This window comes from Lepidochelys olivacea, assembly GCF_965140295.1.
Source record: "Lepidochelys olivacea isolate rLepOli2 genome assembly, chromosome: 2".
In the NCBI taxonomy this organism is placed as follows: domain Eukaryota; kingdom Metazoa; phylum Chordata; order Testudines; family Cheloniidae; genus Lepidochelys; species Lepidochelys olivacea.
Genome location: NC_140412.1, coordinates 42341026 through 42357467, shown reverse-complemented (window position 1 = coordinate 42357467; position 16442 = coordinate 42341026). Strand labels below are relative to the sequence as shown.

The following is a 16442-nucleotide window of genomic DNA, read 5'->3' as shown; positions in this document are numbered from 1 at the left end:
ATACATTTGTCATTTTTGGAAGGGAAGGGGAGATGATAGTAGGGTTGTCAGGTGCCCAGTTTTTGACCAGAAAGTCTGGTTGAAAGGGGACCTGTACAATGTCCGGTCAGATGTACTGATCAGACATCAAAAGTCTGGTTACAGATGGGGGAGGGAGATGCCGAGTCATCAACCTGCTTCAGCCCCTGCTCAGCTGGGGCCACCTCCTACCTTCATCTCATGGGCAGTTAGTCAGCAGGCTCCACATCAGGCTGCAGGTCCTGTCCCAGCTCCCTGAGCAGAGGGAGCCCAGCTGGGAGTGGGGGTGGGGAGAGAGCAGTGAGAGATGGTGGGAGGGGGTAGAGGAGCAAGCTGGGGGCAGGGCCTGGGGGAAGAGGTAGAGCTGGGGGGAAGGTCTGGTTTTCAGAAATTAGAAAGTTGGCAACCATACGATGGGGATAAACTTGTGTCTAAAACAAAAAACAATTAAGAAACATTAGTAAAATCAGCAAACTAGCCCATAATATTTATAAGGCTTAGTGTTTGTAAAACATATTTTTTAGTGTAGATTCATTAGGTGTTTTAGTTCATTCAGTGTTTTAGGTTTTTTTCATCCATTCCACTTCCCATCCAAGCTACTTAGAAAGAAAACGAAAATGAAAACCGTGTTCCCACTCTCAATCAAGAGTCACTGAGGGGCACTTCAGTAAGAAAACTAGTCTGTGCACAATTTGCCTTCCTCAGTTATTTACACTTGCCTTGTCTTACTTCTCTAGTTTTTCAGGGAGACACTAAGTTTGCACCTTTTTAAATGGGCTCTACCTCTAATCAGGTTCTTCTCCTTCATTTGACTTCAAATGCTCTGACTGTTGAAAGGTAATTGCTGTAGACAATAGTCTGGCTCCCAGCCAGGAGAACTGTTTTGTCGGGAGAGGTCAGCTTGGCAACAAAGTCACCATTTGTGCATGTATGAGGAAGCTGGCAAGAGTGTCACCTGGCAAAGAGAGAGAGTCAGAAAGCCGGAGGACGTGGTCTTTCTGGGGTTATTGGCCATTTTCTTTCTAGCTGAAAAGTAGAGAGAAGCAACCCTGCATGTAGGGGCCTGCATTAGATGTGGGCATGAAGGGGCTGTTTGCTTTCCTGTGCTCAGTTGGCCTCAGGACTCCCAAGAGAAGAAGTCAGAATAGTCAGGGGCAAAGGAAGCAGGCTGACCTAGGGAGAAAAAGACTCCACATTGTAGCCCTCAATCCATGCAGTGAAGCAGAAGTACTCTGGAAAGTCCAAGGGACACTGACTCCCTCCCCCACCCCCAAAGAATGGTGTGGGGAAGAAAATGAGCAGAGAGATGTATAGGGTTTATTTTTCAGTGTGATCTATATTCTCTTGTGCATTATTTGATTAAGTAAAGGAGCAAATGTGTTAGACTTGAGCAAAGATTCTGAGTGTGAGTCATGTGCTTCATAACCACTGCATGCCTCCAAAGGAAAGTAAACTATGAACTAGAAGCTTCAAACTTTTGGGGTGGAGTTCTGGGAACTGGAGTATTTAAGTACAGGGGAGTTGGAGGAGTCCGGATTTTGCCCAGAGGGTCTATGTGGCTGGACTGCCGGTTCCAACTCTCAGGAGGGAGTTAAGGGGTTGTGATTTATGCATTATAGGAATGTGCCTAGGGACCCTGGGATTGGGGTAGTGGCTGGGCTCTGTTCAGGCTTTGTAAGCTGAAAACACCTAGGGACTCAGAGGCTTGGATTCCCCTCACGGCAGTCCAGGGGGTGGCTGAAAGGGGGCACCCAGCCAACTTTAGCTAACGTTATGTCACCCCAAGATCAGTCTGTCTGTTTGGGCTCTGACACTGGGGAAGATATGCAGAATTGCTAAGTATTAGTGAGTGCCTGACCTGCACTGTCTCGGATAGTTGAAGTAACTGCACAATTTAGGAGGTGCCTGGAAGGGAAATCCCCACTGCACAGGGCTCCTAACACAAGCCAACAAGGGGATTTAGAAACTGCTGCTTAGAGAGGTGCCCACCCTAACACGCACCTTAGTTTCAAACTTGAGACTGAAAATATATTGTCAGGTCTGGTCTATACTACAGAGTCAGGTAGAAATAAGGCAACTTACGTTGACCTAACTATGCAAGTTCACTCCCCCCGAAGTAACTGCCTCGCTATGCTGACTTCATAACCTCCACGAGTGGCGTAGAGATAGTTAGGTCAACTGTAATTGCCTTTCAGGAGCCATCCCACAATGCCCCATGCTGACAGTACAATCGATACAAGCACTTCTGGTGAGGACATGCACCACTGACACAAGGAGCAAAGTGGAAACATGCACAAGTAACATGTAATGACTGAGGTGGCTGTATGCCGATGTAAGTTAGGTCAACTTAAATGGTTTCAGACTGTTTTCTAAGATGGTGTTTGTCATTTCTGACTCTTGGGCAATTCATTTCCCAGACCTACTCCCTCTCTCCCAGATAGTGCTGTTTCCTGTGTCCTAATTTCCAGAAAAGAAGGAAGGAAGGAGCTACAGTAAATCAGTTGTGAAATATTCTAATTAGTCCCCTCAGAGATTCATCAGCATTATTGACTTTTCATTTTATCCAAGAAGTTGTGGGAGTAATTCATCCTTTGCTTGAAATACAGTAACTAAAAGTCCGTGAAGAAACATCTGAGTCTTCTAGCATTGAATTGCTATTGGCTCATGGAAATGAGCATTTTAAAGATCCACAAATTTCATGCTTAGCGTCTCTTTGGAAGAGACATTGCTGTAAACCTACAGATTCAGCTATTAGAACTTCCCAATCCGTGTAATGTTGATTTTCTCCAAACTTTTACAGAATAGCTTGTCTGAAGACTCATTTTTTAGGAAATGCATAGAACAATTCATTTGATGTTGGAGCATTCCCAATGTTTTGCCCTGCTGGGGAATGAGCACTTTCACTTAGGATCTGATGCAGTTTGTCAAGAAAGCAGAGCCTTTTTGTCCAAGGAAGATGGTGCAAGGATCAGACCATTTTTGATCTCCAATCTCCATACTTTTTTACACTCTTTCTGTATGAGTAATATAGCTACACTTACTGCTAACCTACTTCAGTGTTGTACTACCTGAGCTAAGTATTATGTCAAGATGCCATGTTTCCAAATTCAGCCTCTTTAAATAAATAAATAAAATAAAAAGAGGTAGGGAGGGAAGGCTAGAATGCTTTAATAAAGAACAAATGTATTTTCACTTTGTGTACTCCAAGATTTTAAGGTGTTTTGCTCAAATGAAAGAATTCCCCTTTGAGCAAAAAGTAAAGATGGGAAAATTTCATCCCCAAAGGTAAATGTTTAGGCAATTATTAGGAGGTTAAAATGGAAATGGTTTTACAGTCTTAAATTGTCCTTTCATTTTTAAAATGTTTTATTGTTATTTTTATAAAGGTTTTTCTGCTCCAAAGCTGATTTTTATAAGGGTCTTCTCAGTTAGTCAGTTTCATCCTTGTCAGAGTAAATAGGGAACAGTAAAATTGACTAGACATGAAATAGAAAATAAACAGCCTGGAAACAATACAGAAACATATTATTTTGTAAGCTTCTTCAATTTCAGTAATAGTGGTGTACTTGTAACAAATAGTAGGTCCCAACTTTCAGAGAAAAATGTTGTTTTTCCCCCCAAGTTGACACAGTTCCCTTTAATTCCTTTGAGGTGCTTTAATTCCTTTGAGAAATCTGTGATTCTGACATTGGTCTGCAGGGCTCAGTTTCAAGGAAAGGCTGGGCTCAATAATGGAGGTTCATCAGAGACCTAGTTTTCACTTTTCCTTTGATCTAGCCATAATGCCGAGATTCTTATGTCTGTATTAGTGAGGCCAAAAAATATCCCTATGAGTCTCCCAAAGAGGTCAGCAGGAGTTGAAAATACTCAGCACCTCATAGGGCTGGGTTCAGAGCTCGTATTTTAAATTGAATGTTACCAAGAGCTAACAAGCTAGAGGATTACCATATTTAGGAATTGTCCCAATCTTATTTCCAGTGCTTCAATATTGGCAAAACATACAGACTCTATATAGAGACTGTGTTGATTTCCAGTAGTACTGATTATACCCTAAAAACTTTGAAGGAAAATAGATATAATTGCTGCCTTGGGGATCCCATAATTGAGTAAAAATAGTAGTTTAGCAGATGTTCTACCATGAAGCTATCAAAGAACTCGTATTTGTGTATGTTAAAATGAATTTTATTTTTCCTGATAGGTATCTTCACTCTGTCATCTCATTTTAGAGGGACACTGACTAGTAGAATAAGCCCCCAAATATAACCTAACTTAAAAAGTTCCTATAGCGAGGAATATTTTCTGATTTCTATTTCTATTTTATTTCAAAGAAACTGAAATATAAAGAGAGGAAGGTATAATATTTTAGCAGAAACTAGGGGTTGATTAATCGCAGTTAACTCACACGATTAACTCAAAAAATTAACTGCGATAAAAAATTAATTCTGATTAACCGCACTGTTAAACAATAAAATACCAATTGAAATTTATTAAATATTTTTGGATGTTTTTCTACATTTTCAAATATATTGATTTCTATTACAACACAGAATACAAAGTGTACAGTGCTCACTTTATATTATTATTTTTTTATTACAAATATTTGCACTGTAAAAAGGATTAGCAAAAGAAATAGTATTTTTCAATTCATCTCATACAAGTACTATAGTGCAATCTCTTTGTCATGAAAGTGAAACTAACAAATGTAGATTTGTTTGTTTGTTACATGACTGCACTCAAAAACAAAATAATGTAAAACTTTAGAGCATGCAAGTCTACTTCTTGTTTAGCCAATTGCTAAAACAAACAAGTTTGTTTTATGGGAGATACTGCTGACTGCTTCTTATTTACAATGTCACCTGAAAGTGAGAACAGGCATTCGCATGGCACTTTTGTAGCCGGTGTTGCAAGGTATTTACTTGCCAGATATGCTAAACATTCATATGCCCCTTCCTGCTTCGGCCGCCATTCCAGAGGACATACTTCCATGCTGATGATGGTCGTTAAAAAAAATGCATTAATTTAAATTTGTGACTGAACTCCTTGGGGGAGAATTGTATGTCTGCTGTTCTTTTTTACCCGCATTCTGCCATTTATGTCATGTTATAGCAGTCTTGGTTGATGACCCAGCACATGTTCATTTTAAGAAAACTTTCAAAGCAGATTTGCAAAACGCAAAGAAGGTACCAATGTGAGATTTCTAAGGATAGATACAGCACTCAACCCAAGGTTTAAGAATCTAAAGTGCCCTTCAAAATCTGAGAGTGACGAGATGTGGAGAATGCTTTCAGAAGTCTTAAAAGAGCAAGACTCCAATGCGGAAACTACAGAACCCAAACCACCAAAAATCAACCTTCTGCTGGTGGCATCTAAGTCAGATGATGAAAATGAACATGCGTTGGTCCGCTCTGCTTTGGATCGTTATTGAGCAGAACCCATCATCAGCATAGATGCATGTATTCTGGAATGGTGGTTGAAGCATGAAGGGACATATGAATCCTTAGCGCATCTGGCACATAAATATCTTGCGATGCCAGCTACAACAGTGCCATGCAAATGCCTGTTCTCACTTTCAGGTGACATTGTAAACAAGATGTGGGCAGCATTATCTCCTGCAAATTGTAACCAAACTTGTTTGTCTGAGCGATTGGCTGAAGTAGGACTGAGTGGACTTGTAGGTTCTAAAGTTTTCCATTGTTTTATTTTGAATGCAGTTATTTTTTGTATATAATTCTACATTTGTAAGTGAAACTTTCATTATAAAGAGATTGCACTACAGTGCTTGTCTTAGGTGAATTGAAATATACTATTTCTTAAGTTTTTTACAGTGCAAATATTAGTAATAAAAATAAAGTGAGCACTGTACACTTTGTATTCTGTGTTGTAATTGAAATCAATATATTTAAAAATGTAGAAAACATCCAAAATATTTAAATAAATGGTATTCTGTTATTGTTTAACAGTGCGATTAATCGCAATTATTCTTTTTAATTGCTTGACAGCCCTAGCAGAAACCAATTGTGGCTGTTTAAAAACACTGTTAACAAACAATTATTGGCTCTGATCCGGATCCTATTGAAGTCAGTGGCAGTTTTGCTACCTACTTTAGTGGGAATAGCCCTATTATTCTTAAAATTGTGTTGACATCTGTAGTGATGCTATTAAGAGTGAGTACATTCGGCTATGCAAAAACAAATTGTCTGTTTAACATTAAGCTTCATAAGCAAATCAACAAAATTATTGGTTTTTCCAAACAAAGGAATCAAATGGGTGAACAACATGTAAAATTTTGAAGAGAGATTACACTAGCAAGGACCCTTCGTAATCCTTATTGCACCTCACTGGGACAGTCCTAATTTGACTCCGGTAAATTCACATGAGGGTATTAAATTAGCAGATCTGTGTTATTTAAAGATGTAAATGTTGGGGAGTTTTTTGGTCAAGCTTCAAGGGAAAGTCAAATATTGTACTGGTTTTCTAGTGAATTTTTCTATGTAGCTTCCAAAGTGTTGTGAAAATGTAATATATTCAAAACCATCTGGAGGTTTAGAACTCAAATGAAAGAGTGATTAACAGTGAATTAAATATTGAATAGCATACAGCACACAAAGTGGTGTCTTTAAATCTTTAAAATCAAATATCCAGATGTCACATTTATTTTTTCTGGCCAAGTGGACACTGAACTGTAAAGAAAAACCTGGAGTGGTACCAATAAATTCATGTTGATCTTGTAATACTGGTATTTCATGCACCACTTTATGCAGTGGTTAACAATAAAAAGTCGCATTTTTCCTACAGTTATCAAAAATCGTAATTCTATTTTTTCTAGTTTTTTTCTAAATATAATGTTTGCAAGTCTCCTTTAGTGCATGATTACTGACATGATCCACAAGTAGATACCACAAATGATGTCAGAAAACATGCATCCGATGAAGTGAGCTGTAGCTCACGAAAGCTTATGCTCAAATAAATTGGTTAGTCTCTAAGGTGGCACAAGTACTCCTTTTCTTTCTCTGACATTAAAATTTACTTGGAAAGTTTTACATTTATGTCTAACAAACTGTAACCATATAGACACACATACTCTAGGTCGAGTAGTAGAAGCCTGCAGTTTGGGTACTGACAATTTCTAGTTCAATCCCTACAGGTGTCCATAATATCTTTATATAGATAGTCATACTCTGTTACTAAATCCCACCAAGATGAGACTTCAGGTTGTGTGAGCATCGGACATGCAGAGCAAGCTTGTTGAAGACAATGGCGTAGTGACCCAGTGTGAATAACACCCTGTTACTTACAGTTAACAACATTATTCTTTTGGCTTACTTGGTGCAGAGCCTTGTGTTTGGGGACAGGTTCAATACCCACTAAAAACTATGCTGGCCATAATTATGTTCTGAATTTGCTTAAACCAAACTGCTACAAGAAGATGTAGTATTTTTGGAAGATGTAAACAATAGTCTTTTTTTATAATGCATAGGGTTTTTTCTTTTTTCTTATTTAAAGACGTGTACAGTACATTTAGTCTGTGAGCTATGCATCATCATAGCCAAACAGCCTCATATCCTCTTGGATACCCTTTCTATGTAATTTTATTTTTATGAAGTAATTCTTCTTGCTGTTCCAGGTGGTAAGTGAACTCTCATTTTCCAAAAGCATCTTTTGATTTTACAGAATCTCTGATAAAAGCCTTCTGCCTCACTGCATTTTCCTACTTTGGTCTGCACTTCCTTCCTCCCATCCCCCTTAAAATGTTTACTCCCTCCATCTCTTTGTAATATAACTATCCTCAATACGTATTTCTTTGTGTTGGCCTAGCAGAGCTGTTTCTGAGGATTAATTGTAAGTATAATTAATTATATTGCAATACATAGTAGTAGTTTTCAGAAGGATAAAATCTAGGATGTGAAACTTTTTTTTTCTTCTTCCAGCAGTTTGACATCAGGTTTAACTTGCCTTATTTCTTTGGAAGACTGAAACCTGGGCCAGATTTGCTGAAAGACTTGCTCAGTTCTGTGGGGCTCTTTGGCATAGCTGAGCTGATTTCCCTTTCAGCTGGAAAGCAACATAGTGAAAAAGTGTCAAATTTCAGCTCTTAATCACACATATCTCTGTCCTTTTATGTCTAAAATTTGAGATAGGAATAATGCTGAGAAAAGAAGGTGTCTGTGCAGCAGAGCTCAAAGCTCAGTAGAAGCAGGGTCCTTTCCCCCACCCAATTTAGGAAACTCCTGGGAGTAGGCCCATTTGAGTGGCTCACCTTCTAAACTCCCTGTCTAAGGTGTGCAAGGGTGAGCCCAACCACCATGGACCTTTTGAGGACTATTGCAGAGCAGCTTTCCTCCTGCTTAGTTTAGGATATACTCAGAAGCAGAGCTTCTCTCCTGTTCCTTCTGTGCAGCAAACTACACAGGAAAGGAGCTCTTTTATTACTTTTTATATTTATATTACAACAGCATCCAAAGACACCAGTTGGGAGTAGGGCCCCATTGTGCTAGGCACTGTGCAAACATATAGGAAGACATTCCTGCATTGAAGGGTTTATAATCTAGGGTGGATCTTAAAATCTGAACAGATAAGACATGGGTTGAGGGACAGGAGTGAAACATACAGAGATATGTCTAACAGATTCCTGGCAAATATCATCCTAGTGGCAGGTTTTAGTTTTCCAGCTCTGCAGGAGGGAGATGGTAGATGGGATGTAACTAGGAGCACTGGAGTTGGGGAAAGAAGGAAGGGAAAGGGTACCCTGATGGGGGTGAAATGGAAGGGAGGCTGGGAAGATGAGGGAGTGAAGAGAATTGGGCCAGCTCTATGTGGTGTGTGTGTGTGGAGCGTGGGGGCTGGGATGGGGCCAGAGAGAAATCTGAGAAAGACTCACAGAAAACAGGCAAGCAGCAGAGAAGGTGTCAAGGTTCCTCCCCCACTCTGAACTCTAGGGTACAGATGTGGGGACCTGCATGAAAAACCTCCTAAGCTTATCTTTACCAGCTTAGGTCAAAACTTCCCCAAGGTACAAAATATTACCCCCGTTATCCTTAGACTGGCCGCTACCACCACCAAACTAATACTGGTTACTGGGGAAGAGCTGTTTGGACGCGTCCTTCCCCCCAAAATACTTCCCAAAACCTTGCACCCCACTTCCTGGACAAGGTTTGGTAAAAAGCCTCACCAATTTGCCTAGGTGACTACAGACCCAGACCCTTGGATCTTAAGAACAATGAACAATCCTCCCAACACTTGCACCCCCCTTTCCTGGGAAATGTTGGATAAAAAGCCTCACCAATTTGCATAGGTGACCACAAACCCAAACCCTTGGATCTGAGAACAATGAAAAAGCATTCAGTGTTTTACAAGAAGACTTTTAATAAAAAATAGAAGTAAATAGAAATAAAGAAATCCCCCCTGTAAAATCAGGATGGTATATATCTTACAGGGTAATTAGATTCAAAAACATAGAGAACCCCTCTAGGCAAAACCTTAAGTTACAAAAAAGATACACAGACAGAAATAGTTATTCTATTCAGCACAATTCTTTTCTCAGCCATTTAAAGAAATCATAATCTAACACATACCTAGCTAGATTACTTACTAAAAGTTCTAAGGCTCCATTCCTGTTCTGTCCCTGGCCAAGACGACTACAGACAGACACAGACCCTTTGTTTCTCTCCCTCCTCCCAGCTTTTGAAAGTATCTTGTCTCCTCATTGGTCATTTTGGTCAGGTGCCAGTGAGGTTACCTTTAGCTTCTTAACCCTTTACAGGTGAGAGGAGCTTTCCCCTGGCCAGGAGGGATTTCAAAGGGGTTTACCCTTCCCTTTATATTTATGACACGCCCCCCAAATCTCAGCTAGGGTGAAACACTGGCTGGGATTTCTTCCTGGAGCTCTAGGAAAACAGAGTTAATAAGACACATGCATCTCTAAATATACTACCAAGTACATAAAGACCAACAATATTTTCCACATCTCAAGGACGATTTTAACCAGTTGATTCTGGGAAACTTTCACGGGAGAGTGCATCAGCCACTTTGTTAGAAGCTCCTGAGATGTGTTGGATGTCGAAATCAAAATCTTGGAGAGCTAAACTCCACCGAAGAAGTTTTTTGTTAGTTTCTTTGACGGTGTGAAGCCACTTTAGTGCAGCATGGTCGGTTTGCAGGTGGAAACGCCGTCCCCAAACATATGGGCGTAGCTTTTCCAGAGCGTAGACAATGGCATAACATTCTTTTTCAGTGACTGACCAGTTGCTTTCCCTCTCAGACAGTTTTTTGCTGAGAAACACTACAGGGTGGAATTCTTGATCAGGTCCTTTCTGCATTAAAACTGCTCCCACACCACGCTCGGATGCATCTGTGGTTACTAGGAACGGTTTGTCAAAGTCTGGGGCCCTTAGTACAGGGTCAGACATGAGTGTCGCTTTAAGCTTGTTAAAGGCCTTCTGACACTTTCCGGTCCACTGAACAGCATTTGGCTGTTTCTTTTTGGTTAGGTCTGTCAGTGGGGCAGCGATTTGGCTGTAGTGCGGTACAAATCGTCTGTAATAACCGGCTAAGCCTAAGAAGGATTGAACCTGTTTTTTTGACTTTGGGACAGGCCACTTTTGGATAGCATCCACTTTGGCCTGTAGGGGGCTGATAGTTCCTTGACCCACCTGGTGTCCAAGGTAAGTCACTCTGTTTAGGCCTATTTGACACTTCTTAGCCTTAACAGTTAGTCCTGCCTCCCTTATGCGCTCAAGGACTTTTTGTAGATGTTCCAGGTGGTCTGCCCAGGAATCCGAAAATATGGCCACATCGTCAAGGTAGGCGACTGCATATTCTCCTAATCCCGCTAGGAGACCATCTACAAGTCTTTGGAAAGTGGCGGGTGCATTTCGCAGCCCGAAAGGGAGTACATTAAATTCATACAGCCCGAGATGTGTGATGAAGGCTGACCTTTCCTTGGCAGATTCATCTAGCGGTACCTGCCAGTACCCCTTGGTTAAGTCCAAGGTAGAGATGAACTGGGCCCGTCCCAGTTTCTCTAATAGTTCATCAGTGCGTGGCATTGGATAGTTGTCTGGGCGAGTTACAGCATTTAGCTTACGGTAGTCCACGCAAAAACGTATTTCCCCATCTGGTTTGGGAACTAGAACCACTGGAGATGCCCATGCACTTTCAGAGGGGCGGATTACCCCCATCTGTAACATATCCTGGATCTCCCGTTCTATAGCAGTTTTAGCTTGAGGAGACACCCGGTAAGGGTGGACCCTAATTGGGTGAGCATTACCTGTGTCAATGGAGTGGTATGCCCGTTCAGTCAGTCCTGGGGTGGCTGAGAACGTTGGCGCGTAGCTAGTGCACAGCTCCTGGATCTGCTGTCGCTGCATATGCCCAAGGGTCATGGAGAGGTTCACCTCTTCCACACCACCAGCACATTCCCCTTCGTAATAGACACCTTCAGGCCACTCAGCGTCGTCTCCTCCCTGGGCTGTAAACTGACAAACCTTTAATTCTCTGGAATAAAAGGGCTTTAGAGAATTAATATGATACACCTTAGGCTTTCGGTTGGAGGTGGGGAATGCTATGAGATAATTAACAGCTCCCAGGCGCTCCTGGACCACGAATGGCCCTTCCCACGATGCTTCCATTTTATGGGCCTGGAGTGCCTTTAAGACCATGACCTGGTCTCCTACTTTGAAGGAACGCTCTCTGGCATGTTTATCATACCAGGCTTTTTGCTCTTTTTGAGCATCCTGTAAGTTTTCTCTAGCAAGGGCTAAAGAGGTTCGGAGGGTGTTTTGTAGGTTGGTTACAAAGTCCAGAATGTTAGTTCCTGGAGAAGGTGTAAATCCCTCCCATTGCTGCTTCACCAACTGCAATGGCCCCTTAACCTCACGGCCATATACAAGTTCAAATGGGGAAAACCCTAAACTGGGATGTGGTACAGCTCTGTAGGCAAAGAGCAACTGCTGCAATACTAGGTCCCAATCATTGGAGTGCTCATTTACGAATTTACGTATCATGGCCCCCAAAGTTCCATTAAACTTCTCCACCATGCCATTTGTTTGATGATGGTAAGGAGTGGCAACCAAGTGATTTACCCCATGAGCTTCCCAAAGGTTTTTCATAGTTCCTGCCAGGAAATTAGTCCCTGCATCTGTGAGGATGTCGGAGGGCCAACCTACCCTGGCAAAAATGTCTGCTAGTGCCTGGCACACACTTTTAGCCCTGGTGTTGCTTAGAGCTACTGCTTCCGGCCATCGGGTGGCAAAATCCATGAAAGTCAGTATGTACTGCTTTCCTCTGGGTGTCTTTTTCGGAAAAGGACCCAGAATATCCACAGCTACTCGCTGAAATGGAACTTCAATGATGGGGAGTGGCTGGAGAGGAGCTTTGACCTGGTCTTGGGGTTTTCCCACTCTTTGGCACACCTCACAAGACTGGACATAGGTAGAAACATCCTTGCCCATTCCCTCCCAGTGGAATGACCCCCCCAAACGGTCTTTGGTCCTGTTCACCCCAGCATGGCCACTAGGGTGATCATGGGCTAAGCTCAAGAGCTTGGCCCGGTATTTAGTTGGAACTACCAACTGTCTCTGAGGATGCCAGTCTTCCTGGTGTCCCCCAGAAAGAGTTTCCTTGTATAAAAGTCCTCTTTCTACAACAAACCTGGATCGATTAGAAGAGCTGAGAGGCGGTGGGTTGCTCCGTGCCGCCGTCCAAGCTCTCTGGAGGCTTTCATCTGCTTCCTGTTCGGTCTGGAACTGTTCCCTTGATGCTGGAGACATCAGTTCCTCATGGGATTGTGGACCTAGGCTTGGTCCCTCTGGAAGCGATATAGGGGATGGAGCTGTTTCTGTTGACTGTGAACCGCTCTCCACTGGTGCACTATGTTGGGATTCAGGCTCCGGCTGAGCCTCTTGTGTAGGGTTATCGGCTGCTGCCAGTTCAGGTTCGGTGGGGCCCTCTGGTGTTGAGGTTGCAAGTACTGGATTCAGTGCTGACACGGGGTCTGGTGTTGGTTGTTTGGCTGGTTCCGGTTCTGGGACTGGTTCCGTCTGGGTCTCCGGGACTGGATCCACTACTGCTGTTGCAGACATTGGCCTGGGGTCCAGGTCCATCACCTCTGACTGGGTCCTGATAGAAGTTTCCGGAACAGAGCTAGGCCTCACGGCTTGTTTAGCCTGGTTGCGGGTGACCATTCCCACCTTCTTGGCCTGCTTCACATGATTGGCCAAGTCTTCCCCCAACAGCATGGGGATGGGATAATCATCATAGACTGCAAAAGTCCACATTCCTGACCAGCCCTTGTACTGGACAGGCAACTTGGCTGTAGGCAAATTGAAAGAGTTGGACTTGAAGGGTTGAATCGTCACTTGGATCTCTGGGTTGATTAAATTGGGGTCCACTAAGGAAGCATGGATAGCTGACACTTGTGCTCCGGTGTCCCTCCACGCGGTGACCTTCTTCCCACCCACACTCACAGTTTCCCTCCGCTCCAAGGGTATCTGGGAGGTATCTGGGCCTGTGGACCTCTGGTGTGATTCCGGTGCAATGAACTGTAATCTGTTGGGGTTCTTGGGGCAGTTGGCCTTTACATGCCCCAGCTCGTTACACTTAAAACATCGTCCAGCTGACGGGTCACTGGGGCGAGGAGGGTTGCTGGAGAACGGGGTGGTGGGACGATAAGGGGTCTGGAGGGTTCTTTGGGAGGTAGGTGGGGCTTTGGGCGGCCCCCGGTAATAGGGTGTGGTCTGGGGTGGTCCCTTCTGGTCTCCGCTCCAACTGCGACCAGTTTTCTTCTTCTCTGCCACCTCCACCCATCTGGCTCCAATCTCTCCTGCCTCAATTACAGTTTTGGGTTTCCCATCTAGGATGTATCTTTCTATTTCCTCAGGAACACCCTCTAAGAATTGTTCCATTTGCATTAGGAAGGGCAAATTTACTGGAGATTCAACACTTGCTCCTGATATCCAGGCATCCCAATGTTTTACAATGTGGTAGGCATGTCGGGTAAATGACATGTCTGGTTTCCACCTTAGGGCTCTGAACCTCCGACGAGACTGCTCGGGTGTTATCCCCATTCTGACTCTCGCCTTGGATTTAAACAGTTCATACTTGTTCATGTGTTCTTTAGGCATTTCAGCTGCCACCTCAGCTAAGGGTCCACTGAGCTGCGGCCTCAGCTCTACCATGTATTGGTCAGTAGAGATGTTGTACCCAAGGCAGGCCCTTTCGAAGTTTTCTAAGAAGGCCTCAGTATCATCACCTGCCTTGTAGGTGGGGAACTTTCTGGGATGGGAAGTGGTACCTGGAGAAGGATTGCTAGGGTTTGTTGGTATATTCTGCTGGGCCTTTATCCTCTCCATCTCCTCCACATGCTTCCTCTCTTTTTCCTTCTCCTCCTCCTTCAGCCGCATGAGTTCTATCTGTCTTTCATGTTCCCTTTGTTTTTCCTCAGCCTGAAATTTGGCTAATTCCAGCTGTAGTCGAGCTGAGGATTTGGCCATTCTAACCTCTCTGTTTTTAACTAACTTTACACCCGAGGTTTAGAAATAAACAAACAAAACTTGGCTGTAAAATTTTGCTGTGCTGGAATAGAATACCTATTCTCTGATAGTGATTGTCAGCCTACAGAAAAAGACAATTCCCTTGTCTCTGCTCTGGGCCCAAATTAAAGCAAAAAACCTCCAACTACTTGGAAACCTGCTTACCCAGCCCAAAGAAGAAAAAAAATTTCTTTTCAAACCTGTGCTCCTTGTAAAACAAAAAAAAAATCAAAATCCTAAAAAAAACCCTGCCACTTTTGTCTCCAGGCAAATGGGTAGAGCACACACCCCCTATTTACTTTTAGGAAGAAAAGAAAAAAAAAAAACCTCTGGGTTGGAAGACTGTGAATTTCCCTGCAGGAGTTAAGTACCCTGCCTCCAGGCAAAGAAAACCTGCAATTCACAAGATAATCCCCTTTTGTCTCTGCTTGGCCACAAAGCAGAGAGAAACCAAGCTGCTTTCAGTTTCAAAGCTGCCTTCTGGACTTCCTAAAAATTCCTTTTTAAAATCTGTATTTCTAGTTCAAAAAATCTCAACTGGATCTCAAAATGATTTCAGGTTAATCCCACCACTGTGCCACCATGTCAAGGTTCCTGCCCCACTCTGAACTCTAGGGTACAGATGTGGGGACCTGCATGAAAAACCTCCTAAGCTTATCTTTACCAGCTTAGGTCAAAACTTCCCCAAGGTACAAAATATTACCCCCGTTATCCTTAGACTGGCCGCTACCACCACCAAACTAATACTGGTTACTGGGGAAGAGCTGTTTGGACGCGTCCTTCCCCCCAAAATACTTCCCAAAACCTTGCACCCCACTTCCTGGACAAGGTTTGGTAAAAAGCCTCACCAATTTGCCTAGGTGACTACAGACCCAGACCCTTGGATCTTAAGAACAATGAACAATCCTCCCAACACTTGCACCCCCCTTTCCTGGGAAATGTTGGATAAAAAGCCTCACCAATTTGCATAGGTGACCACAAACCCAAACCCTTGGATCTGAGAACAATGAAAAAGCATTCAGTGTTTTACAAGAAGACTTTTAATAAAAAATAGAAGTAAATAGAAATAAAGAAATCCCCCCTGTAAAATCAGGATGGTATATATCTTACAGGGTAATTAGATTCAAAAACATAGAGAACCCCTCTAGGCAAAACCTTAAGTTACAAAAAAGATACACAGACAGAAATAGTTATTCTATTCAGCACAATTCTTTTCTCAGCCATTTAAAGAAATCATAATCTAACACATACCTAGCTAGATTACTTACTAAAAGTTCTAAGGCTCCATTCCTGTTCTGTCCCTGGCCAAGACGACTACAGACAGACACAGACCCTTTGTTTCTCTCCCTCCTCCCAGCTTTTGAAAGTATCTTGTCTCCTCATTGGTCATTTTGGTCAGGTGCCAGTGAGGTTACCTTTAGCTTCTTAACCCTTTACAGGTGAGAGGAGCTTTCCCCTGGCCAGGAGGGATTTCAAAGGGGTTTACCCTTCCCTTTATATTTATGACAGAAGGAAAAAAAAAAAATTCTGAATCCAAACTAAAGAAAGCACAGTCTGATATCACTGATGGTGAAGATTTTGGCTAGGCCTCACAGCCTCCAGCCCTTACTTTGCTGCTGTTCATTGTTCCTGTCATTGTTCCTCTTCCTCCTGCTGGGAGAGTCTTTTAGTTTCTGATGGCTGTCTCTGACCAAGGTGAATGGGGGGCCTTACTCTTTCTCCCCTTAGCCCTCCACCGCCGGGGTGGTGGTGTGTGCATCAGGCTGGGTGGCCCTTGCTCTGGTCCTGGAGTGGGTGGGAGTTCTGAGTCCTGGAGCTAGATGTCATTGATTTTTGTATCAATGACATCAATGCTTATATATTGATGTTTGCAGGCAATAGTTTACCTTTGTTTGT

General features: G+C 42.9%; 1 protein-coding gene across 3 annotated transcripts in view; it reads left to right on the top strand.

Moving 5' to 3' along the window:
- Positions 1-16442, top strand: part of CPQ (carboxypeptidase Q) — a 270868-nt gene that overhangs the window by 40169 nt on the left and 214257 nt on the right. The window lies entirely within an intron of this gene.